The sequence below is a fragment of the Maylandia zebra genome, linkage group LG17 (assembly GCF_041146795.1).
Source record: "Maylandia zebra isolate NMK-2024a linkage group LG17, Mzebra_GT3a, whole genome shotgun sequence".
Lineage (NCBI taxonomy): Eukaryota > Metazoa > Chordata > Actinopteri > Cichliformes > Cichlidae > Maylandia > Maylandia zebra.
In genome coordinates this window covers 17,576,565-17,603,986 of record NC_135183.1, presented here as the reverse complement: position 1 = coordinate 17,603,986, position 27,422 = coordinate 17,576,565, and the positions used below count along the sequence as shown (strand labels likewise).

At 43.2% G+C, this 27,422-nt stretch overlaps 1 protein-coding gene across 3 annotated transcripts in view; it reads left to right on the top strand.

Moving 5' to 3' along the window:
- Nucleotides 1–27,422, top strand: part of phf21b (PHD finger protein 21B) — a 91,641-nt gene that overhangs the window by 17,369 nt on the left and 46,850 nt on the right. The window lies entirely within an intron of this gene.

Below are 27,422 nucleotides of genomic sequence, written 5' to 3'. Positions count from 1 at the left end.
AACTCTCAAAATAAGAGCGAGGTCAGATTAAAAACATGGAGGTGGTCCATGATGTGGGTATGGTAAAGTCGGGTAACAACTCACAAAGATGGCCTGGCGTGCTCGGGAGTGTCGGGAGGTTAAAAGTTAACAGGTTAACCCGAGGAAGCCTTTCAGAGGAGAGTGACTAAAGCATTTTGGACTACCCTGACTTGAAATACCGAGAAACTTCAGACTGTTTGCCCCCTTTTGGGGTCTCTGTAGTTTCAACTTCCAGATGAGAACCATGTTTGTGGTTCTGTATGGATTTATTTTTGATGGAAACAGATTATATTCTGGAACCTTTTCTGGGTTGGTAGAAAACGAAGAACACGCTCTGATTGGTTTACATGGGCCAACTCTTGTTTTGATGCCACCTGTCCCAAACCTGACGGATGAACCCTCTGACGCTGACTGTTGATCCTCCTCCGTGAACAGGTGGGATTGTTTGGGTCCGATGTCGCTTGGTGATTTGATCAGTTGGAGGAGAGCGTGTATGGACAGGGTTGTGGTGGTGGTGGTGGTGGTGGTGGGGGCTTCCTGTACACATCTGATTCAATTAACCCTGAGACTGACAGGATGACGGCTGCAGCAGCCTGCTGCTCCCATAACCCACTTCACCGCCGTCTGTCAGAGAGCGAGAGAGAGCTCAGTGCAGCTTCTCTGCCTCATCCTGACAGCGTTGCATCGGATTTTCATCACGTTCCTGCAGCTGCTTTTCCAAACAGCAGGAAAATGTTTGATACTTCCGTGATGCACTGCGAGGCTTGAAGTTTGGTGCCGTTCAACAATAAAGCATCAGATGAAACCTGAAAAACAGGAGAATCAGATTAAATTCAGATTAGATTTACAGTTAAAATAAAATTTTATCAGACTTAACTCGAGGTTTGATGGAGAACGGAGGCGGAGATGACGGATTACTGTGACTGACAGATGGTAGAAATGTATATACTGTTCAGCCCACATCAGGCGGGTGGTGCCAGCTCTGAGCTGAAGAGAAAGTTTCTCCTTTCAAAGGGACAACTTCAGTTTTTCAACATATATACACTACCTGCCTCGCATGGAGACTGATTTTAGCACATTTTATTTTTATGTTTTCTGTCCATCTGAAAGAACAATGCCATCCAGTAATGGACACTGTCCTCACTCTTATTTTGAAAGTTCAGTCAGTGCAAACAAGTTAGCCCCTGCCCTTCCTGTCTCATGTTTTCTGGCTCACTTGTCTGGTTGCTGATAGGTTTTCTTAACGCATCTTGGACTGCAGCTGGTGATGGATCTTCTGCCCTTTCTGATCCCCGTTGGTACTCTTGCTTCACAATTTTGGATCAACTAAAAGCTTTTCAGAGAACTTTTAGAGCAAGCTGATGATAAGGAATTACAATAGTCCTCCCTAAAAGACACAGTCTTTATGCATCCTTGTTAAAAAGGACTCTAACGTAGTGTTTTCTGATTACCCAAGGGAACCATGTATAATGTAAAAGTAATCAGCCTCCACGCACAACCCAGAGGAACTCTGTGTTTACCTGGTCAAACTAGAATCTATCAGATGATACAAATCACCGCAGGTCATTTCTTTGAATCCCCAACGATGTATTTAAGTCTCTGTAGTAAATTGTGAGGTCTGACAGGAACAGGAGAAGCACATCGTGGCCTCAGAGTGAAATCATTTCTGTTGTTGGGCATCTTTTGCTGCTGGTTTTGTGTTTGTCAAAATTTTGCTGCTCGGGTCATGACAATGATGACAAAAGAAGTGAAATGACTGTGTTTGCATCATTGCTTCTGTTTGAACATGGAGTGAAATGTGAGCTCAGAGACGGTAAATCAGCTGGAATATGATGATAAATGTTTGTCTTTGTCTTCCTGTTTTTACCTGTCAGTAATTATTTGGCGCATGAGGAGTTGGCATCATTGTTTCTATAGGCTCTGTGTCTCGTTAGAGTGAAATACTCTGAGTGTGGGTGGCGTTGGTGGGACAGAGCAGAGCATTAAAATGCATGTGACAAACATAGACTGAATGAAATGCTGTTGGGTGGTGAACGCATGAAAGTTACTCCAGCTGGCTGAGTCGACTTGCTGGCAGCTCACCTCCACAGCAGACTGTGTGTGTGTGTGTGTGTGTGTGTGTGTGTGTGTGAGAGAGAGAGTGGTGGCAAACAGCTGGTGGGAAAAATTAATCCAGATGTAAGCTCAGTCGTGTAACAAGAAATAAAGTTCTATTAAGTGTCTTTCTTCCAACTTAGTCACAGAACAATAAAAATAATTCAGTTAAGTTCAGTTTTATTTTTATAGCCACAGCTGCCATCTCAGAGTGTTTTTATTTTGGAATTGAAACCAGTGACCATCTCTGGGCAGTCCAGCAAGTATAGTAGGGGTGTCCATGCTCTTTTGTAGGTGGAAATAGCTGCCGATGTGCCACTTGGGTCCAGTGCTCCTTCATTTCCTCAAATCAAACAAGCACTGAGGGTTAAAATGGTCGAGGTTCTTTCAGCTCAGTGTGGATGGTCTTTCAGGTGTTTCAGTGAATTTTAACATCCAACACCTGTGACCAAGAGGATTTATGAGGTCTAGGGAAACATTCAAATAGTTTACAGTAAGATGAAACAGGATAATGTCCTAATGACAGCAAAACCTAATCTAAAATATAACATTTCTGACACTTGGTGGGGTTGTTTGTCCGACTTTCAGGCTGAAAGCGCACTCATTAGACCCAGTTCTGAAAGGTTTTGGATAAGTTATCAGGAACAACATAACTGTCCCCTGCTGACCATAAGATTTAGGCTCTTTAAACTGTGGGGACTGACTAACTGCTGGAGGCTTTGCTGGACGTTAGAGGAACTGCAGTTTTCTAGCTTTGTTTTTCATCCCCGTAGGCCAACACGTGCTTTGAAATGATCTGATTACACCAGGAAGTACTCTGCTTATCTTACAAGCCTCAGATGTTGACGTTTCTGACGTGCAGTGGGGTTATATTTTTTGCTGTGTGAAAACTTGCTGTCTGTGTTTTGAATTGATCTAACACATCAGAAACCATCTTTTCTGAAGATTTTAAATTCTGTTCACTGACTTTGCATGTTGTTGTTGTTGTTGTCAGTTTAAAAAAAATTTAAGGTGTAAAGTCTATAAAACTGTTGCCTGGCTTTACTTTTGAAGGTGGGAGAGCAGAAACATAAGAGCTTTTTGTTTGGTCGGTCTCTTGTTGTTGTTGTTGGTGAGCAGCTCAGGCTGGGGGAAGTCAGAAAAACTTGTTCAGAGTGAACTTCTGAGCTGCCCTGGTGTTAACAGGGCTCCTCTTTAATCTTTTATTTATCTGCTGAACTAAAGAGGTCATTCTGATTGAGCAGCGTCCAAAACAAAGAAAAGTCAGTGCCTCTTACTTCCTGTTTGGACCTGCCTCTTTAACTGTAGGAGGAGAACGTTTAGAGGAAACAATTAGGAGAAGATGTAGACTGGCGTTATAATTAAACACCGCCAACACACGCCTGCTGTCACCCATCCAGCCAGCGTGGGCTCTGTCTCCATCAGCACCCTGACCCCTGATTGGCTCAGATGGCTCTGTTAAGCTGGTAATTATGGAAGGGGCAGAGGTGCCGCTGCGTGAATGATGTTAAATGACTTCTTGCCACAAATTATTAATTGTTTTACTTGAGCTTTTGAACTCAAAATGTGTGTTTACATTCATGCTTTTATACTCCTCAATGTGAGCCTCATGGATTGACCTGACAGTGAGTATTTAGAGGACGATGGGCCTGATGATGCCTTGAACACCACACTGTCTCATGATTTGGCTTCTTCATGGTGGTTTTACCTGAATAGGGCAACAATAGATACTGGTTTTCAGTCAGAGCCAGTCTATTGTTAGGTTGATGTACTGTGTGGAAAGAAGTTCAGTTCTTTTGGCGGAAATATCTCATGTAATTAAGTAAATATACTCTGATAACACTTTAATAAGTAATATAATAGAGAGTGAAATAACATAATAGCACTGCCTTTGAACACAGACCACACTATTGACATTTTAAAGACCAGGTGTGCTCAAACAAGATGAAGAAAACAGGATGAAGTCAGGTGAAGTCAACCCGAACCCTAATTTTGACCCTAGGATATCAGAATGTGTAACTTTAGGTTTCCCCAATCAGGGAACACGAACGTATTCATAATTCTGACAGACATTAAAAACTTTTCACATTTAGAAAAAGAAAAAAAAGTCTCTCCTGCCTTTCTCCAAAATATAGGGTTTAGGTTCTTACCTGTGATTTTGCAGACCTCAGAAGATTAAGATGATTTTACATAGGTGAACTTCATCACCTGATGATGGGGCACAGTGAGGCGGGGCCACCTGACACAGGTGAATCCTGATTTTAGCGCACAATTCACAATTCAATAAGTTCAAGTTTCAGTGTCATTATCTGTAGCAGTGTTTAGTTTTAATGCTGTTTGGAGATTGTATTTCTTTTTAAACAAGTGTATATTTTCCATCATTGTTTTGGTGCTTAGCAGAAACCTGACTCCATCAGAGCCTTGCTAATATGCTGCCGAAATATAACCGAATATTTATTATTTCGAGCTGTGACAGCAGAGACTTTCAGACCTTAACAAAGTTGTGTTTCCAAACATTAACCACGGCCGACGTCTTCATTGGCGCGTGAGGATGCAGATCGGCGGCGTTTGTCTCTGGCTCGTCTTTGTCTTTGTGAGAAAGCGAGCAGAGCAAAGAGAGGAATGTTTTTGTCTCTCTGCAGCAGCTGGTTCCTTCTCAGCGCCGGCTGTCCAGGCCTCATTCAGTGCTCTCTGATTAGGTTTTTGTTGCGCGCGTGTGTGTGTGTGTGTGTGTGTGTGTGTGTGTGTGTGTGTAAGTGGTTCATTTGTCAAAGCTTTTTTAGGAACAAACAATGGGCTCAGTGAGCCAGCTAAACAGACATCACCAGAAAGAGGTCAATTATAGTAAAGGACTAAAAAAATAGAAACGTGAATGTTGGTCTGATTAGTCTTTGTTATGGAAACCGTTTCATAACTCGTCTCCTGCCGGCTCTGATTGTACGTCTGACATCTCTGAAGATTTAAACCATTTCACTCGCAGCTTCATGAGATGGAGAGGGAAAAAAAAGGGAACATTGAGTCGTGATGGAGCTGCCGTTTTCCTCCAGCTGCCTCAAAACAAACCGAATAGAAAACTCACAACTTGCAGAAAACAATTTCCTGCAGTTTTCCCCCCATTTAGACCTGAACTATGTGTGGGAGTGGCCGTATTTCCTGGAGCTCACTTACATACTCCTTTTAGGCCAGCATCCCACAATGCCCTGCTTTTTTTTTTTTTTTTTTTTTAATGCATTATTGAGTCTAGTAGCTTGCTTAAAAAGGGGGTAGAGACCTCGCCATAAAAGGAAGTAGGACTCTGCATTCAGCCAGGGTTACTTCAAAGCCCCTTTGAAAAATTGATCAGGTGGGGTTGTAGCTAAAGTAGATCTCAGGCTGCGGCCTTTTCATCAGGTTAACAACACAAAACACAACCAGGAAGAAGAAGAAAAGGAACTTATTTATGTGCATGAAAGAGAAGAAAGCTGCTGAGAATTCCTCTGTCGCTACTCATTTGAAAGATCACATCTCTCTTGTTTTTTTTTTCTCAAGGCTTTGATCCTCAGATTAATCATCTGCAGTATTTAAAAGCAAGAAAAGAGGATCAGAGCAAATGGAGCCAAACTGGATCCAGGGAGCATAAATTACTCTTATTGATTATCATGTTTAGTTGACCCAAAATAATGGAGATAGGCAGGAAGGTGAAGGTTTAACATATTATAACTGCTTATAACAAAAAATGAAAAATAAGACCAAAGAAAAAAATTCAAAACACAAGGAGCCAGCAGGAGAACCCGGAGACGCCTACAAACAAAAGGAAGCAGAAACATTGACCTGATGAGGCCTGGAAGAAGAATAAAGCTCGGGTAATAATAATAATTCAAACCTTGCTGCACGTCACAGATTTCAGTTTCTATGCTCGTTCGCATTTGACTTTTTGAATTGACCTAATTATGTTTTCCAAACATTAACTCACAGTGCAGGAGTGATAATAAGGCACTGGTTTAATCAGTGAGAACTGATGGACTGAAAGAAAATGATACTAAGACGTGAACTAATGGTCAAAGTCTACCTGTGACTTTGTACATGGGCGACCGTGGCTCAGGGGGTTGGGAATCGCATCTGTAACCGGAAGGTCGCCGGTTCGATCCCTGGGCTCTCTGTCCTGGTCGTTGTGTCCTTGGGCAAGACACTTTACCCTACTGCCTACTGGTGTTGGCCAGAGGGGCCGATGGCGCGATATGGCAGCCTGGCTTCTGTCAGTCTGCCCCAGGGCAGCTGTGGCTACAACCGTAGCTGCCTCCACCAGTGTGTGAATGTGAGAGTGAATGAATAGTGGCATTGTAAAGCGCTTTGGGTGCCTTGAAAAGCGCTATATAAATCCAATCCATTATTATTATTATTACAGAGAGTCCCAGACAGGCAGTGGAGGTGAGGGTCTCCTGGTGCAGGTATCCCTACTTGTTGTTGACTTGTGTGGTGTTTTTTCTGAGAGCGTGAAGTTTCAGCGGTGCCCTCCGCCTCCTCCATGGTCTCCTTTTCTCTGTAAAAGGTCACGGGGTCGTTTTTTTAATTACCTCCACCAGATGATGACCATAAATACGACAATAAACATCACGTGCTCCACAGTAAATATCTGAGAGTCCGGTCAGGAAACTGTTCAGCTTTCTTTCTTTAGCATAAAGCACCTGGTTGTTTTTTGTGTTTTAGTAGTCTTTCAGCAGAACATATCATCTGTACACGGAGTAGGATGAAGCTGGTAAATCCTCTTCTTCGTCTTTGCTGTAACAGGAACTGAACCAAAATAATTTGGACTGTTTTAAAATTTCACCGGTGCCTCAGAGTTTGATTGTGGAGCTTGAAGAAGAGGTTTGGACCCAGAGATGGGTAATAATATCAGAATTAACAAGCAGGACAGACCCAGGACAGGTGGGAGAGATAATATCTCTAGGCATGCTCGGTGTCCTCCCCCCCCAGAAGACCTGAAGGAGGTGCTCAGGTGGGGACAGGAAGGTCCGGACATCTCTGCTAAGGCTGCCTGAGACTCCCAGCTGTATACACCCCTGAGCTTGGTCTTGGTAGTGACAAACACGTTTTGCGTCTAACTTTCAGATTAGGGCAGCTGGTGTATTTCAGGGGAAACTTTTCCTGAAAAATGCATGCTGACTCCTCCCCTCCTACAGTGTAGATCTGGTCTTGGGTCCAGATATTCAGGAGATGGAGGGATATCGGCGGTGTCTTGGGGATCATGCCTCTGTTAAGCTGTGATGAGCTGTCAGGTCTACGCCTCTGTGCGTCTAATCCTGCCATCCCTCTCCAATCTGATCTCATCCACAGATCTTCAGCATAGCTCAAGGCATCGCTGCTTTAATACTGATAATGCCTTCCTAGTTTGTGGGGGATATAAGCTTTGAAAATCCCTTTAATCAAAGCAGCAGTGACACAAACATCGCCTTGGAAAGCGGCCCAGTAAAGACTTAATGCCACGGAGAGTTTCCCCCGTTTCCACATGCAATCCTGCCGGCTGAGTTTACCTCTGTCTGAGTTCTTAATAACAAAACCTTTCATTTCTCTTCAAGAAGAACAATCATCAGTGTTCACGACAGATCCAGCCACCTGGAGCAACACGACTTCAATTCACTTTAACAACCAAACACATATCTGTTTGGACAGAATAAATAAAGTTATCTGCACACATTGTTTAGAAATCATTTGCATCGCCTGGAGCTTTATGAACGTGGAACAAATGGAAACATACAGAACTTTGGCAGTGCTCTCAAGAAGTCCAGCTCTACACAGACACTGTTTCTCAAGGATGCTGTCCAACTGCTGAGAGAGGAGGTATACTGCATACCTGATTATCAGCATAAAGACAGCCAAGCTGACCTGGACGAAGCTGGATAACCTGTTTGGGTTTTTGGGGTTTGTTTGTTGTTGTTTTGGACAGATTGCATGGACATGACACGGAGATTATAGCATGCAGGAAAGTGACAGTTCTGGTCCACATTTCAACAGGCTTCAGGATTGAATTCAAGGCAGCTGAACTTTGGGTAAATTATGTGGTTTAAACCTTCGGAACAGCCATTAAGTTAGAGCCAGTTCTAGGTCCTGGTTTGGTGAAGGTAAATGGTGTTAGTTTGTCAGACTCCTTCAGTGGAACCTGAACATTCGGGAGCACTCCCGCTCCTTTCTTCTGTTGTGTTGTAATGTTAAATGGACCCACATAACCCTGCATTGCGAACAGTGAAAACAGTTCGCTTTATTGAAAATATTTTAATTGCCTTTTTAAAATCACCACCAGACTCCATTAACAAAACCAGTAACTGTTCCCTAAAATATGTCAGAAGTTCTGCTTTGCTGCTGCCTGGATCCACTGAACTAATCCTAAACGTCACTGAAGAGCGCAGTCCTGCAGGGCGAAATTACTGTTATTTGTCAAAGGAGTTTGGTGATATAACAGAGGTGAAGACCTCCTAAAAACCTCATATTGATCTTTTTTTTTTTCTTCTTCTTCTTTTCAGCTACTTTGCCGGTCGATACTTTGGTCTTTTTTTCCAGACGTGGGTCGTCCTAGCCCATGAACCGTTCTGAAGCAAAGAATTAACAATGAAGACTGTGGCCTATGTGTGGTATCTTAGACAGGCTCTGCAAACATATGAATATAGGCAGGAGTGCAGATGTAGATAGAGCCTCCAGATGTGAAAGGTGAAGCCTCTGCTCTCTCTGATTTGCATGGTGGAGGCAGTGAAGATGGTGAGTTTCAGCTGTGCTTTGAAGTCGAGTGTTTTCTTTCGTGCAGTAGTGGAGGAGCCTCCGGGGAGGCTCTCAGCCTTCATCCAGACCCCTCCCACTGTCAGCCTCTGCTTGGCAGTCTCCCCGATCGGCTTCAAAGTTGGGGACGTTTGTGCCTCCAAAGTCTCGGAGCTTTGAACTGAGAATGGGCTTCAGTCACAGAGGTACACTCACAGAACTGTAAAACAGACCTGACTCGCTAATTCTGCACTGATATCCAGATTTGTTATTGTGGCTGGGTACCCAGAGGCTCACCGACTAACTAACACTGACAGAGCGTCCCGACTGTCAAAGAAGTTCTTTGAAAGTGAAATGAATCTGCTGGGTGTCTGCAGGCAGCAAAGCAGTCAGGAAAATGAACAGCCTCAAAAGTGTGAGAGTGTTCTGTGAGGCGTCTCAGATAAACCTAAAATAATCTGGTTTAAACGCACGTGTCTGCTGCTTTAATTCAGACCGCTCTTTGGTCACATGCTGGTTTAGATATGGAGCTGATAGCTGAAGACGAGGCGCTCTCTGCAGAAGATCCTGAAAGGGGAGAGTCTGCAGATTTGAACTATATTTCTATTTTCTGTAATAGAACCAGAACAGTTTTTTAACGTCATGGAGGTTGCTGTATGATTAACCTTGCTGGGTTGTGGAAGCTGGTTAAGTTTCACTTGGATAAAGGTTGGTTTAAATGTCCTGGTAAACCATTAAAAACTGTCACCAGTTAATGAGATAATCATTCCAGCTTGCTGTGCTTTATTGGAGTGATCTGTATGAGAGGTGCATCTGAACTTTCTTATCTCCACACTTTGTGGAGGGGCACCAAGATTTTAGTGACCCTGAAGGTAACACCACCCAAGCAACTGCAACATGAAGCACAAAAACCTACAGTTCCTCTGTTCCACCAGCAGGGGCTCAAGTGGTGAGGCACTCCTCATAGACTCTCGTGTTAAAACTTTACAGCAGAAATAAACATGTTTACACTCTGGTACACAAACTGTTTTGGTCTCTGTAGCAAATTTAAAGGTTTTATTATAAGGGGTGTGGCCTATTTGACCTGACAGGCGGCTGTGGCTGCTAGCTGTCTGCTGGCCTTACCTGAGCTAAATCAGTCCCTGAACTGGACCTCTGGAGCGTGTTTGTGCTGTTGGAGCCTTTTGGAGCATTTTTAATCATGTGACCAATAATATGGCTGCTGTGAGGTTATTGTACTAGCAGACTGTCCAGGAAGGCGGAGCTCCAGTTGTAGGATTTTATTTGGCAGGTGTCTGTGTGATGCTCTCTTCATCTGTGGATACAGTTCTTTCACCAACAGCTCAGCACTCCACCCTCCCATCCTACCATCCTCACTTCGGACTCCAAAACCCTATTTTGCAGCATCCAGAAAGCTAACATTAAGACTTTAAAACGTGCTAAACCACCCTGCAGCCATGCACTGTCGTGGACATGAACATATTTTTGAACAGTCTGATGTTCTCAGTTTTGTTTAGCAGCTTCTGGAGGACAAAGTGAACCTGAGACCTTTCTGATTATTCTTCCCACTCAGGCTGTAATTAGCTGGGTTTTTTTTTTTTCTTGCCATAAAATAATCTCTTCAAATGAACTCTCATAATCTCTTTTTGTAGATGTGGATTTGATTTGTGCTCAGCGTGCTGTTCAGTCGTCAACACCTCCTGCAGGTGTGGATTAACGTCTAATTCTGGCTGCTGGCATTTCAGAGAATAAATCGGCAAATCTGCCTTCATCACACGTGACAGTTCAGTTTGTTTCTTCGCCCTTTAAAGTGAAACAAAAGAAGGGGCTGTAACTTTGATGGAGCTGAGCATGAAAACACTCCATCCAGCGGCGAGCGGCTCCTTTCATCCTGCTGCAAATCCTCCCTGTGTTCGCTCATTACAGCTCAGCCGCTCTGCAAAGACGTTAAGTCAAAAGCGTGGAGAGAAAAGAGAGATGTGTCTGTCTGAGTCACTCACTAAAAATATCAGCCGCCGCTCTCCCTGCCGCCGTTACGCTGACCTGTGAGTCAGAGCTCCAGCTGGAAAGGTTCGGGGGAACCAGGTGATCTGACCGGAGAACACAATGTTTGTCAGGGGAGGCGTCAGAGCCGGCGGAGGGCAGGTGGATGAAAGGAGGAGCAGGAGGAGGCTCAGAACACTAACACTGCTTCAGCAGGCCGGAAACAAAATGGCTGCTGGAAGCAAGGATGGTTACAGGAAACTTGGGATAGTACAGAGACCCAGAAATACAAAAAGGCCTCACTCCACATGCTGCAGCAGGAGGTGGTTTGAGGTACTTTTTATGGCATTTATATCTCTGTGTGGGCATGTGACATCAGACCTCAGCGGCGCGGTTAGAGTCGAGTTTAAAGAAGAGCATCATCTGTAACATCCGTACTAGCAAAGAATAGAAATGATCCTGCTACCTGGTGTCCAATCAAACATGAGGTTAAATCCAACAAATCCACAAATTAAAAAGTCTAAATTTTCAGAAAATGATCTGATTTTCTGAGGTAGCGCTGTGCTCCTGGTGATGAATGCTACGGTAGCAACAGCAGCAGTTTCTAATCTAGCTGCTTGTCAACTTCAGTTTGGGATTTTAGAAAAGCATAAAACCTGTTTTGCTGTTAAACTAACCTTACAGGAAGGTGAGGCTGATAATGTTTCCTGTATCTCTCCAGCATTAACATTGTTGTTTTATATTTAGCTGCTAGCTGCTGCCTAAACAATAACTTAACTGTAACAGTAGCCAATTAACTTGACTAACAAGTTAAATGGTTACTGTTGCTGTGCTGCTATTTGTGTGTTCAGCTGCTAGTGAGGGGAGGGGCTGTGTGTCAGCTGGAGGATAATCATTTTTAGTTTCGGTTAGTATCCAAGTGTGAAGGCTGAAGGCTGTTTGGTCAGATGCTCCCTGCATCTCCCCCGTTATGTGAAAGACGTTTGGTGCAGATGTTTAGATGAACACATTATGTGGAATTTCTGGGATTGTGTTTGTGTGTGTTTGCAGTAAACACACAAAAAACAACTGTGACTAGTCCTGCTGTTCACAGATATTAATCTTTGTGATTTGCACTTTCCGTGGCTGCTTGTTTTCACTCGTTGCTCAGGTTTAGGGAAAACAAAAATCCTTAATTAGATTTGGTAGATAATGTCTGTGGTGTATCTTCAGTGCAGAATCTCTTGTGTTTTGAGAGTATATAGCCTCCTTCAGGTCATCATGTGTTTACGTTTTTATGTGATGGTGACAGTTTATTCAGCTTCTGTCAGATACTTTTCCTCATAAATATCCTGCTGTTAGCTGCAGCCTGCGAGAAATGCCCCAAGGTAGAATACAGCTGAATCACTACGTGGATTTTATTGCTTTTTTTGTTCATTTAGTAAACAAAAATATGTTTTGTTCTTGAGTAAATGAAATCCCACTTTCCACAAATATTTTATTTATGTGAAAATCCTTGGGAAAAGTCAGAAACACAGACAAATCCCTGACTGTGTCTTTCATTTGGTACTAATTATATTGTGTTTCTCACAAATGTGAAATGTGAATAAGTTTGTGGTTTTATTTAACACCTTTTTTTTTCGGTACATTTAATGGCCAGTGGATACAGACAGCAAATATGAGGAAACTGGGAATGGGAACAAACAGGAATTAAACCTGAGACTTGCTACTTGTTGCAAACAGCATTGGTATCCATGTTGTACCCCCTTAAAGGCCTTGCAGTGTTTATTTTTTATCAAATACCCCCTAACAGCAGCTGTGTGGACACAGCAGAATTTACTGACCACACTGCGTTAATGGATGGAATTGTAATAAATTAGTTTACTTACTGGTCCAGAATTTCCCACCTGACAACATATTCTTGTTCCTCTTTAATGCAAAGAAGTTATTTCGATTTGATATGTCGCCCTAACTGCATACGTTTGCTCCTCTCGACTTGACCAACAGATCAAATGTCTGTAAATTGTGGAAAGCTTCTATGCCGATGACGCTGATGTTTATGTGTAAGTGAAGTTGACATGAAACCGAAAACAACCATCCACACTGATGTTAATCAGACCATCACTGTGGCATCTTTTGCTTTCTGTGGAGGTTTCTGATTGGCTTCTGTTGCGTCTGATTTTTATCCAGCTGGTTTTTTCAGAGCGGTGCTTCTGAGTAAGATGCTGTTGGACTAACACTTCTTCCCCGAGTCTCTTTTTCCTTATCGTCTGAGAGCACCCAGCATCTCAGCTTCTACTTCTGTGCCGGCTGCATATCGGCAGTGATTACTCTCTCTCTCTCTTGCTCTGTCTCTTTCTCCCTTTCTCCTCTTTCTGCTGTAGCCAGAAGATGGCATGGTTCGTATGCAGTCTCCTCACAAAGCAGAGATCAGGGCCGCCTTGCTATTAATAGCCCTGCCATGCCTTTAAATGTGTGTGTGTAAATAAAGTGCTGCTCACTGGGAGGGAACACAGCTGTACAAGCCGGCCTTGCTCTGGAAAATGGCGCACAGATGCAAACATAAAGCAACATGACAGCTTATTGCTGTGTAAGTGGCTGATGATGGTGATTAAAACTGAAAAGGAGGGATTTCCCACGTTGAGCCCAGATTTAAAGCTGCGAATGCGTCACCTTTCCTCTGCCAAGACCGTTTTCTGACAGATTCGCTAGGCTGCAGGGCGCCGTCTTCTTCACCTTCAGCACTGGACTCGGTTTAGCAGAAGCAGTGAGTGTTTCTGACCGGATAAAGAGCTGCATGCGAGGAATTAAAATGTGTTTGATGGGCCTTCAGAGGGAGAATAATATGTTTGCTTAATCACGCCTGAGTGTGAAAATGTGAAGGCAAGTTGCCTGGAAACTAAACAGGAAATGGTCGACCAAAGAATACAGGCAGGAGAGTTTCTTTGAATATTCACAGCGAAGGCCTCAGAAATGGCCTTGAATGCAGCCGTGTGCAACAACTGAGTCACAAAGTCAGGGTTTCATCGGGCTGTTGTGCTCTGGAGGGATCACTGCACTGAGTTTATTGGATTTCTTTTTTACAACAATCAAACTTTATTCTTGTGAAACTCGGTGGAGCCGTGAGGGTCGATGGTGTGAAGGCTTACAGATCTTTGAATGTGTACTTAACGTACACTTAACGCCTCAAAGAAGAAAGCCCTTTGACTGCTGGATACAGCTGCAATGTTTGCTTTGGATTAAAGAGACTCAACAGAAACAGATGAATCACATTATGCTTCATATCATTAAAAGAAAACTGAGATGAGTCAAGATCAAGTGTTAACTGTACCTCAATTGAAATTGGTTCATTATTTTATTTATGTTTTTACATTAAGAGAAAATGTTAAAAATTGGAAATATTAAATTTTTTTTTTCTGAAATCAAAGATCACATTTATATTGCATTTCATTTATAATTTCAAGTCAGACTTTATTTTCCACTTTTCTAATTATTATTAAATCCAAAATTAGCCAAGTTTTGGTCCCAAGCACAACATTGCTGACAAATGAAGAATGACCAAATGCTTGCAGTTCCTGTAATGTCCACTAGATCAAATATGCCACTGAAACTGGTCCCAAATAAACATTAAACAGGAACTGCAGCAATTCTGTCAAGCCACATCTAAAACCGATCTAAACCACCCAAACACAAATTTGCTCCCAAATTCAGTTTTTAATCCAACAAACCACCACCAAACCCAGCGCCCACTTCCAAAACAGCTTCAAGCCAAGCTCAAAACCTTTCCAGCAATTAGGTCCAACACTAAATGAGGTCTCAGACTACTCTAAATCTTTCCCTAAATTAGTCCAAAACCAAGTGTGAAGCTCAGTAAAACCAAGATTAAATGAATTCCAATATCTATATCCTAAAGCAGTTCAAATCTGGCTCAAAAATTCAATTTTAAACGAAATGACAAATTAGTCCAAATCACAGCCCAAAATTAGGCCAAAAGCATTTCAAATCCAAGTTCTAAACTATAAAAATGCTTATTGTGCTTGTTTTTTAACATCAGTAGTTTTCTAAGCTATAATTGAGGCCAACTCCAGTCAAACCACAATGATTTTGTTGCTCACATTTTACATTCTAAAAACCTTTTTGAAACATCTGGAGTTGGTGTTAAACTGATGGAATAACAGTCACATCTGAAGTCTGTAACAAACGTTTTTCTTTTTCCTGTGAATAACTGAAACAGAAACATCGAGGTTTAAATCCACTTCCCACAGCCCTGGTTTGGTCTTTTTGTGTCCAAACATTTAGACTATTAACTTATTTATTTATTTATTTATTTTTATATCGTGAGAGGTTCTTTGTGAGATGGGAACATTTAGTGCTGAAGGATTGAAACACTTCATGAGGTTTGTGTTTGTTTAAAGGCTGTTGAGGACAACCTTGAGATGAAGGGCGACCCGGTAGAAGAAGTGCTCTTGATGCGTGTCCGCTGAACTCCTGAATGAAAAATGACCGTTTTGATTTATTCATCTCTGTGTGAGTGCGAGCAGGGACGAGGATTTACAACCGTAGATGATCTGAGTGTCAGAACAGAGGGAAGAAAAAAGAGCAGAGAGCGAGGCCAGTTTGTCTTCTTCCTGCAGGAGAAAGACAAACTATCAGCTACTAAAACCCACAAACTGTTGATCAGAACAAGCCAAATAGAGTGTCAGGTGGAGCAGTTGGGGTTTGGGATTAAATTTAGTTAAAAGGGAGAGGTGGGGGCGTCCTTGCACTGGCAGTCAGGCACTAACAAAGAGCGCCGCATAATAAATGGGACTTTAATTTGTTTTTCTCGACAAGGTCGCCATGAGTGATGGGTGAAAGGCAGCGATGGGATGTAGAGTTGGCCCGAAGAGGAGAAAAACACGAGCAGTTAAAGCCTCAGTTCAGCCACTAGAAACTGCATCCAAACAAAGCAAGTTTGGGTGGTTGTGGTTGGAGAAAGGAGGACTTGGTTTAAGATGTTGTTGGCTTCATGTGACAGGTTGATGAAGGTTATGGGTTGTTAGTGTTTAGAAGCACACCAAGCTTAATGTGAAAAATCTGTAGTTTGGCAGAAATCGAGTTTCTTCAATTTACTGATGTTGGGACACAGAGGAGAGTCACATGGTTAAAAAGACAGAGTCTTAAAGAGGAGTGTAGTGGCATGCTGTATGGCCAAAAGTAGGTACAGAAGATATGTTTGTGTGTTGCTGGATGCTAAAACTCAGTTCTTCTCTATGAAAATGACAAACCTATGAAAGAGGAGGAGGCGGCCATTTTTTCAGCCCTCTGCAGGTGTTTTAGGTGAAATGAGCTCAGTCCCCTCCTGAGAATCACTTCAGTGGCTCTTACAGACTTGTTTCAGTCCTCTGTGGGACTTTGTTGAGGCGCCGCGATGCGTCTTCTGTGCCCTCTGACATGCATTGTGTTTACATGGAGGCTGCCAGGCACCCCAGCTGCTCTGCAGGCAGGCCGGCGAATGGAAATGTGCTCAGAAAACTAATGAAAGCAGCAGAATGAGCTTATGTTTGTGCTGCGAGGAGAAGAAGAGGAGGAAGAAGAATCACTGCTCATGAGTTTCATTTTACAGGCTGACATTTTTGCTACCTCGGTGAATGTAGTCAAATTAATTTGCCATTATTGTGCTGGCTTATCAGACGTCGCAGAGACGTAAACAAAGATGCGGACAAACCGTGAAAAGCAATTAAAAATAAATGGGGTTTGGACAGAGAGGCCTCAGAGAAGGAGATAAAGGGAAGCAGAGCTGCTTTTGCTGCTGCAGTTTGTAGTTTTTGGTTGGAGCTGCTGTGGACTTTTTGGGCGCCGTCCTGAGGCGTCATCACACTAAACGGCTAAATTAACCCAATTATTTGGAGCAAGCTGAAGTGGCGCGGCTGCCTTCAGGCGCCCTGTTATTTGGGATGACTGTGTAAGTGCTCGTAGCCCTGGGTGTGTTTCTGTGAGGGTCAGCTGAATGCCTGCCTGCAGACTGATTACTGTGCGCCTTTGCTTAATGAAAAATAATGACCTGCTTGCCAGATTTTTCCTTCTTTGTTGGCTCTGTAATGTGACAAAAGCTTTTTCTCTACCTGAGTTTGTCTTCGTGGAAGAGGCAACTGTGGTCCTTAAACGAAAGCTAGTTTCCGTAGCAACATGCCAAATATAACAAGGCTTGTGCTTGCATGAAAATAAAGAGATGGCGACGCAGATGCTGTTTGCTGACTGAAGCAGGGCTGCAGGCCTTAGTGTCTCTGATGAAACTCGGGTCTATAAAACATGAAGGCATGAATGCTGATGCCCGGACGGTGCAGCAAACGCCTCACAGGGATGCAGTTTCTTCTTTTTCTGCTTTTTATCAGCTTTGAGGACGGCAACAGTAAACATATGGCCCTGTGCATAAGTATGAGGTGGTGGCAAGAGGACAAGCCGCAAACATTTAACCAGAGTCTGAAATAGCTATCTTCATCTATAAGCAGAACAATGAGTCCTACAGATGGTTTGACACACAGTCCTGATCTGAGCATTGTGGAGTCAGTCTAGATCGCATCAAGAGATAGAAGATACCGAGCCAAATCCAATCTAAACCAAGCCCAAGATCAACCCAAAACCAAAACGGTCCAACAACCACACTAAGCCAAGTTCAGAGCCAATAATTAAAACTCAAAATAGTCCAAAACAAACACCAAATTCAGTCTTAATTGAAGTCCAAATCTGCCCAGAACCAATCCCACAATCAGTCTGAAACAAAGCCCAAAAATAAGGCCAATTCGGTTTTAAAGCAAGTCTAAAAACATTGTAAACAAAGCCCAAAAATGGACCAAAAGCCAAATCAAACCAAGCTCAAATGAAGACCAAAACAAAGTACAAATCTGCTCTGAAAACTACTTAAAACCAAGTTATGATTTTGTGTAAAAAGGAATTAATTTGAATTTAATTGTAAGATGCATCCCCCAGTATAGATGAATAAACGAGCTTTAATTGTTTTTCATATTTGAGGTTGTTATGCACACAGCTCTCTGCTTGCTGTGCAGCCCTTCCTGTTTTACTGATTGATTTGACCTTTTGATAGTTTTTTTCTGCATCAGTCTAATGTCACGTAAACCCTAAAATTAGCTGCTGCTGCTGTTCTGCTGCTCCTGTACTCACATTTCCTCTAACAGCAGTTAAAGCTTTCTGGCTTCTAACGAGAAATTCTCTGAAAGACAAATCAGGAGGACTGAGATTGAGTCAGAAAATTGCTTACGAGTGTTCACAGTGAAAATTGGAAGCCTGTGGAACATTATGTACGGGAACATTACAGGGAAATGATCAAAGGCTGAAGGAATTGTTAGAAAACTGAACGTGGAGTACAAAAGCTTGATTTTAGTCAGAACCTTGTCCCACAGCTCAGGATGAAAATGCAGACTTTGAACCTGAAACACTGGAAGAGTTTTAAAAAGGGCGAGTCAGGATGTTCAGTGGATTCCAGGAACCATTTGGCTTGTTTTTGGACAGCTATTTTTGTTCTTCCTGTGGAGAGCAGCCAAACGTTTTGGGTTCAGTACCTGAAAATCAAAGAGAGCTTCTTTACTGCAGCCGCCATTTTACAGTGATTCTCAGCCAGCACAGAGGCACAGCAAAGAGGCAGAGAGCAGATTTTCTGATGCTGACAGGACTGAGGGAAACTTAATGATGTAATGCACCGGAGAAATGTGCAAGAGCTTTTGACTAAGAGGAGTGAATTACTTTATATTTGAAAGACGCACATCTTCTTTTCTCATGTTTCTGTTTTTCATGCATGAGAACAGCAGCAGCGTGTTGGGCAGAGAGGTGAGGCTGTAAATGTTACCGCTGCTGCTCAGGTACCTTTTACCCACAGTGCTTTCGATCTGCAGCTGCTCAAGGGCCTGCAGATAAGAGTTTGGCTGCTCAGAGCGGATTAAAGATTTGAAGGTGTAGCACTGTGCCGAGGAGGATGTTTCTTTCGCTCATGTCCATTACCAGGTCACACCATGAAAATGCTGATCTAAAGACGGTCAAGGTGAAGATGAAGTGAAAATGGGTTGAAACATGCAGGAGTGATTTAACAATAAACACTGAGTGCAAATCAGGCTCTGGCAAAGACTTTAGAACGCCGTGTGCCACATAAAATCGTTTCGAGGTCAGTAAACACAACCAGAATTCATACATAATGCACACGGGATTATAAGGGGCACTGTCGATTTTCAGAAAAATCAAAGGATTGATTTTAAGTGTGCCGTATTTCCCAAAAAACATGGTAATAATGAGGGTCCGCTAGCATGCTCTACCAAAAATAGTGCTTTGTTGTGTATCTGACGGACGAAAGCTAAACCAGTTCCACACCACTGAAGTTGCAGCATTTTTACAAACCAATTCTGGTTCATCCGTTTGATTCAACGATCCGCTTTCGCCCTTCTCATTCTCCGCCATGCTTTTTCTGCCATGTGCGCATGAAAACAAAGGCACTGCGCATGTGTGTTTACCCATATTCTATCGCGCTATTTCATTTTCTTATCGTTGCCCAACATTATACCGGTGTTACCATGAACGGTATAATATGGCCCAGCCCTAGGAAAACCCCTAAAACAGTCTAAATCAAGGAATCTTACTCACCAAAGAAACCATTGGACAAACATTTAAACACTATCATGGTGCAGCTGCTTATGTAATTCAGACTGAAAACTGGAGGTGGAAGACCAGAAGCAAAGTTTTTAAAAAGTTAAAGAAATCATTTGAAGATTATGAGGGTCAGAGCACCTTCGACTGATGAGGCTAGTTCACGATGTACGCTAAGTATTTTTTTTAAAAGATTTGTTTGTTGATCCTGGTCCTAATGAATCCTGCTTTAGATTCTACACGTGCTAATTGAAGGAGAAGCTTGTTTGCTTTCTGGGTATTTGTATTGTATTCTCTGCAGATTTAGACAAACTGTCTCATGGCATAAACAGTGAAGTGTTTGATCCCCTCCCTGCGGCACTTCATTCTTCAGAAATGTTTCAGGAAGCAGTGAACAGCACACATCCACTGATGTGTGGCAGTAACAGCATCCAGGTGTTTCTTCCTCCATCACAGATAACATGGTCAGCGTGGTGTCCCTCCTCGGCGATGATGTACAGTTCAGTCTGTCGAGGCTGTAATGGATTTTGAGTCCCTACATGGCCGACTTCCCTCTCACATGTGCAGCAGCAGAGAGAAAAGACAATTTCATTTACCTGCTTCTAATGAAAAGGCAATTTGTTGTGTGATAGCATGAAGATGGAGTGGGACGCCGGCGTCGTCATCCCTGCAGGTTCGGAGGAGAAATGAATGGCAGTGTGTCATCTGCAGCTCCCAGAGGCAAACTGAGAGGCAACGCCACGTCTGCCGCTCCATAAACTCAATCAGTTTCTGTACAGCGACCTGCTAGACACCAGCTATCAACAGCCCCCTCTCAGCACTCGCGTCCGGGGTTTGATGCATGATGGCAAAAACTGGAAGCGGATGGAAACTATAGCAGCAGCTGAAAAGCAGAAAGATATTTTAAAAGCCTCCTGCTATGAGTGACCACTTAGACCCAGGTAAAATGCAGGCAGGATTCAGCGTCTTAATGGATTCTTTCTTTATTCTAATGTGCTCGAAGTTGTTCCACCTGCCATCTTTTTTGTTCATTTGAAAGGTAAAAGCCCAACAAGTGGTTTATTTTTTAGCCACATGCAGAGTTTATAGCACTATTTCAAACTGTTACTGCAGTGTTAAAAGCCAGCGCTTCCTTTTCCTTGTCCTTGGCCTGATGGGAATCTAAAACCTCAAAAAAGACCACATTGACTCATCTCTTTAAGTCAAACATGGACATGTTTTGCAGAGGGTAAAATCCATTTTGGACTTTATGGACTGTAACATGTCACGTCATTTGGTTGGCCTGGCATCACCTGATAAATGTTCAAATCCAAATGGCACCATCAGTGCCTCTGGACACAGCTGTGTAGACCTGCAAACAGATCAGTGACACCTGCAATGTAGTGCTGAGCACTGGCACTCTGCTGCACAGTCGTTGCATCAAACCCATCTCGGGTTAGATAAAAAATGATAAAACAGCCGAGGCTGTGTAGAAATGTTTGAAACAAAATGGAACAGAAATAAAACCTCAACTCTCAGATTCATCTCATTTCTGGACATGAATGCCAAATCCAGTTCTTTCAGTCTTAGGCTGCTGTGATAGACAGCCTAATCTTTCACATAATATTGAGTTGAATTTCTTTATAATTTGAGCAATCTGAAGGAGGCCCTGGGTTGAGCCTTGGGGAACTCCAGCTGCAGTTTAAAACAGTTTATAAGTTGTGAAAAATCTTTCTATTTTTAGCTGATAAATAATCCCAAAAGACTGTAACTATATTTTAATAGTCTGAGTTAGGGGTGGGCGGTATAAACGATATAAATTTGGCCAACGGCAGAGATTTTGACCATACCGCTCTACCGCAATAGCACATGTTGATGGTGTCATTAAGCTGCGTCTGTTTTGGTTGGAAGCATTGCAGCGGCTGCAAACAACATCATCTGCAAATTATGCCGGGCGACAGTAATAGCAAAGAGACGAAGCAGTTTTGGAATATGGGGAAAGCCAAAAACTGCGCATTCTCCACTTCCGTACCATTGATTCATTAATACTGAATTCTCTCGCAGTAGATTATCTCAGTTGTTCTCCCAACTGAAGTTTGGTCCGTTTACAGCATCCTGCCATGCGATTGCATTTGTCCCTAACCACCAGGAATCCTCACGTTAACTTTTATCGAGTGGAAAAAAGTTAGTGTTCATCTTTCAGCTACACTGTGCTAATGTTATGCTAACGTAGCTGTTTTTCTAGCAACACATAGCACATCATTATATACCAGCTAGCCCAACTTCAGTAACCCTACAAACGTCACTGCTGTTTAATTTTCACTGTTTTAATTTTCTGTCTTCATTTATGTTGTAAGTGATAGCAGAGCTATACGTTTTAATTTTTTCAGGAATCTCTCAGAACATGCTATATCATGTTTAGGTGAAAACTAGCGAGCTAACTTCTAACTCTGTTGAATTTAATGTTTTCGTGGGTGCCTGGATGTTAAACTTAATTGTTACACCTGGTAAAGCAGCAACGCTGATCATTTTATTAAAGATGAAATAATTTAGACAGTTTTTAACTCTCAGTGATGCCGCAGTGTTCGTTTGACTTTGGGACCTGAAGCCGACAGAGTTTAGGACCCAGATTACTTCGCGAGGCTTCTGACTACAGCAGCTGTAATGCTCCGGCAGTCCATCAAGCTTTGCGCCTTCATAACTTGCCAAAGTCTTACTAAAACATTTTTTGATGGATTTTTGAGCGCTGTTTACCACATAAAATCGGTTCGAGGTCAGTAAGCACAACCAGAATTCATACATAAGGCACACTGTCGATTTTAAGTGTGCCCTATAGTGTGTAAACTACGTTATACAGAATAAAAGAATATATCACAATATATATCGTTACCGCACATGCTTCAAATTATACCGTGATATGGATTTTAGGCCATATAGTCCAGCCCTAATCTGAGTAGTATTTGTACCTATGTGGCATCTTAGCTGAATAGGGAGATTCATAAATCCACTTTTAACCACCTTATTAAGACCTCAGTCACTCAGGCTTGTTGGTGATCTGGCAACCACTGGTTGCTGTCGGTAATGTATGCGCGGCTGCTGGAAGTTGCTAGATGAAATCGGTTGCAAAGGGTGCTGCCAATAACTTCCCTGTGATTGCTTTGGTTGCCAGCAGGTCACCACAGTTTGCATGAAAGATGCTAGCTTGTCTGCAAACTGGAAATGGAGAACGTTTACCTTCACCATAAAAGTCATGACTCATGGCTGCAAACAGCACATTTTAAAACAAAAACACTCTGGTGTCTGGTTTATGTCACACTTTTTGTTTCCTGATGGAGAATACACATTTTTCTGGTGACCTGAGTTTGCTGGGGTGGGGGGTGACTGAACAATCTCTAGGCCTGTGTGAGTCATTTAGCTGTTATCTAAGCAGAAAATAAGAAACCAAAGACATAATAATAACCTTTCAAAATTACAAGCTAGTTCTTCACATCTTCTCCACATTCCTCATATAAAAAAGCTTTAACACACACTTTGATAACAGGAACCCCAGGGGTGAGATTAATGTGCCTATTAGGAAAGTGAAGGCAATGCCATGACTGTTTTTCAGCTGTGAGAGGTTGTACTGGGAATGTCGGCTGATATAAAAGAACCCTGATTTTGTGTATTTATAACCTGTAAAACTAGTAAATAATGGGCTTTACTGGTTAGTCACAGCTTGGAGGGCCTTGCTGCTTTCCTCCCAGCACTGCTGTAAATATAAAATCTGATTTCTCTAAAACTTGTCAGAGCAGCTGGCAAATGGAGCTTCCAGGAGCTTCGATTAATTAACATGTAGAAACTGTGTCCACAGGCGTCCTCACTGAAGCTCCAGCAGTCATTTTCTGTAACTAAGTGGCTCTTTCTCCTGCTGGAGCTGCGAACATACGAAAGCCACGCCGCTAATTGAACACCGGCATGTCGGAGCATGTTTCAGCTTCATGCTGCAGTCAGCTGCTCCAGGGACAGGGCCCCCTTCATCACCTCCTTCTCGTCTCTGAGCCCCAGCCTCCTCACACCTCCTCTAGTCCTCAGATAGTTACCTACTGTCTCCTCTGATTGGCCTCTCCAACACCTCAGTCAGCATCGTGAATCCATCTTCGGGCTCGCCTGCCCGGGCCTGCTGCACTCCGAACGTGAGGAACATCTCCAGGTCTGCTTTTTTACAAAATCAGCTTCAGAGATTTGTGGGCTCATTCCGCCGTTCCATGAAGATCAGTGTGTGTTTTTTTTTTCTCCCCCCGTCAACAAAAAGCTCAGAATTTAATTTTATCTGTGGACTTGAACATTTTATACTTTTTCTTTCTTTTGAAGTTTCTGGTTTTAATTTCACTGAGACTAACATGTACAGACTGTTTTACATCAGTTTAAAAACAAGTTTATTTACTTCATTAAATTAAAGTTAGTTTTGTATCGCTATCAAGGCCTCACTTTGCCTGATCTGGAACCTGCTAACATCAACCAGTTAATTAAGCACCCCTAAACGTACTGTTTGGTTAAATAGAACCTCTTTTTTACCTGTTTGTAACACTTTTAGAACCTAAAGGTATCGGTTATGTTAAGATACTTTAAATGTCACTACTATTATAGAGTCATTTAATCATGGCCATTGAAACAGTCACAGCTGTATAACTTCATACATTGTAAACCAGCTGCATTTGTCCGCGTGAGAAATTAAAGCCAGCATCACTAGAGCAGCGCTACCTCGTGCATCTCACCTTTAAACCACCAACTTTAACATCATTGTTGTCACCTGGTACCCGATAACCATGACAACGTTAAATCAGTCTTATTTTAGCATGACCAGCATTTATTCAGTGATGATTCAGGCATCGTGTTGCCCTCTGGGTTATTTGTGATTTTGGGTTTTGGACTGAACTGGACAGCAGGGCGCTGGGAAGAAGACGATAAGGCAGCGGGACAGGTGGCCATCATTTCCCACGAGGCTTTGCGGCGGCGGCTTTGAGAGATGAAGCCTGTCACAGTTAGCCAAACAGCGCTAATGCTCTCCCCAGAAAGCCTCCAAACGCTAACAGGAAAGCAGAGCCGGCTGTGTTTGTGTGCATTTTGAACAGATGCTCTGGCTGTAAATATGGGGGGTGAGGAGGAGGGGAGGAGGGGGTGCCATTTGTTTTCATTTTGTTGCATTCGGGGGGAGGAGGGAAGAAAACAGCCATTCAGATTCAGCGGGTCTTCTGAATGAGCCTGCAAACCAAATATTAGTGTGTGAGCACACACACACACACACACACACACACACACACACACACACACACACACACACACACACACACACACACACACACACACAGCATTTTCATAGTATTTTGTTTTTTGGCCTTTCATGGAGAAACTGCAGCTTTGCAGTTTGTGCTGCTTGTTCATATTTTTGGGGGATGGTCTCGATCGTGTTTCTGAGCATCTCCTGCGCTGGATGAAGCTCTTATCTTTTTAAAGTGCTGCCGTTCTTTCTCCCTTGGTTTTTAGAGCAGTCTCTTCAGCTTTTTATGCGCTCTTCATATGTTCATGTGTCAAGTTTGTAAAAACTCAGTGTATCTACAGCCAGTGGGCTCACGGTGTCCTGGCGTTCTCAGCTGACTTCATGTGGATATGAAGCTGAGGATCAAGAACACAGCAGCAGATTAATTATTGACCCCCTGCTGTGGATGAGGTCAGAGGTTCTCTGTGCTGAAGTTTCCATTTTCAGCGCCATGTGATGGTGTTTGTCTCTGCCGTTCAGGACCCTCAACATAGACCCTCAACCTCTGTCTCCTTGTCCTAATGTGTTCATTTTAGCCTAACCACAGCTCTGTAGCTAGCCACCAGGTAGCACACTATTATAAGACAGCAAGCCTGACTTCACCAGCCCTCCAAACAACACTGTTGTTTAGTTTTTTACGCTTTGTTTTCTTCCAAAGTTACTCCACAGCGGTGTGTTTTAGAAATACTATTGTCAGAAGTATCTCTGCAGGTAAACGTCAGTTCACACAGGACCTTGTGAACACCCTGAGATGATGGACAATATGAAAAATATAACACAAGTGAACCATCCGTGTCTGGTTTTGTTGCAGATAATGTGTGGTTATCTCTGGTGTTTGTGGGCGCGCCATGTTTTGAATGAACTAGACTGTCTTGATGCATAATAAAGATGGGTGAAGCCACCATGAAGTCACCTTTGCAACTTTAATAGGAGAGCCAGCGTTCAGCATGTACGCTGATGATACTGTTCTGTATATGGAAAATAATAACCATTGTGACATCACACATTGACTTTTGGACTCAACATTCAAAGGTCCACCTGCCACTCAAATAGGCCACGCCCCTTATAAGGCAAACTTTAAGCCATAGTAGAATTGAAACAGGTGTGGTATGAAACAGTTATGAAGGGTACAGTTATCGATAAAGGATAAACCACTTTCTTTATCAGGCTGTAAACATGTTTAAGTTTTAACATGGGAGTCTATGGGGACTGACTTACTGTTGGAGCCTCTGCTGGAAGTCAGAGGAGGTGCAATTTGTGGTACCAGCTGATCAAACCTGCTCTCTGCTCTTTGTGCCTCTAACAAGTCAACAGAGGAAAGCATTTTAGGTGGTGTAGCATTAACCCCAGTAACAGTGGAGATCAAGCAGAAGCTCCGTCCTCTTGCTCTGCGCTAGTGCTGCTGTGGTGGTCAGGGTCGCCCTTGGCGACCACCCCTCTGCAGACTGAGTCTGGCTTCAGACGCAGCAGCAGTGAATGAGTTTGCGTTGTAAAGTGTAAACGAGGCAGACGTGGTGGGTCGTTGGGCTGTGCAGTGCGGTACTCTCTCTCTCTCTGACGTCCTCGCTGCAGCTGATTTGGAAACTATCAGCGCTCGGCTTGTAAATTTCCCCAGTGTGAAAAGCAATGCATACAGAATTAATCCGCCTCTATTTATCTATCTGACTATCCTCACACGCCTGTACACGCTTGCCGCGCGGCAGCCTAACGCCGGCCTACTGCGGGGAGGTAAAGAAATAAATAAAGCCTGTGCGCAGCTTCAGTTTTTCCGCTCGGCTCCCCAGACGTTTCTACACCTATCCGTTAGATTACAGATGACAAATAGACCCAGATCCTCCTCTGCCGACTGCGTCGGCCCAGCTGTGACGGCATTTCGTCCTCCTGAGGTTTCACCGGCGGCTGTTAGTGTTTGTTAAAGAGCGGGGCGGGTGAGGAGGGAGGAAGTTTGCAGCAGAGACACCAAAACCAGCCGCCGATAAATCATTTTGTTCCTCGATTAACCTCGAGGACCTCACTCTGCAGCTACTGCATGTTATTACAAGTGTTTTCCAGTTGAGTGCGTCTTCACTGATTTATACAATATTTCATTTACAGTTTCTGAGTCGGCGCTCTGCAGCATCTCAGTTTGTGTGCAGGGACAAATCTCAGCGGAGAAAAAAATCACTTATTTAAACTGATTTCTTTTCTGTTTGAAAAATGTCTGTGAGTCCTTTTCATCGACCGAATATTTGTGTTTGTGAGACCCTCATCTATCAGCTCGTGTAGGTTTCTCTGACTCTGAGTCTGAGGTGAAGCTTCAGGCGTGGTCCATCAGCACATGTCAGTCACATCGAGTAGAAACATGACGGTTCAGCCTGCAGGTGGGGGGCAGGCTGACATAACATGGACTCATGTACTGTATTCAAGATCAAATCTGCTCCTTTATTTGCTTGTCTCTTTCATTTCCTGGGCTGTGTGTGTGGCCCTGGGCCCAGAACACCCATTGGATAGTCAGATTCAGGAGGAGGAGGAGGTGCTCTGATCGTGAGAAGAGTCTCTCTCACCAGCCTGATCAGGCTACCTGTAGGGAAAGAGGAGGCAAGAAGGGCCTGCTGCTAACCGGTTAGCAGCACCTAAAATGTTCATGAATAGTAAAAACGAACCAAGCTTCATCCTCTGATGCAGGTCTATGTTTTTAAGGTGGTTTTCAGAAAAATGTTTAATTTCTAACTGA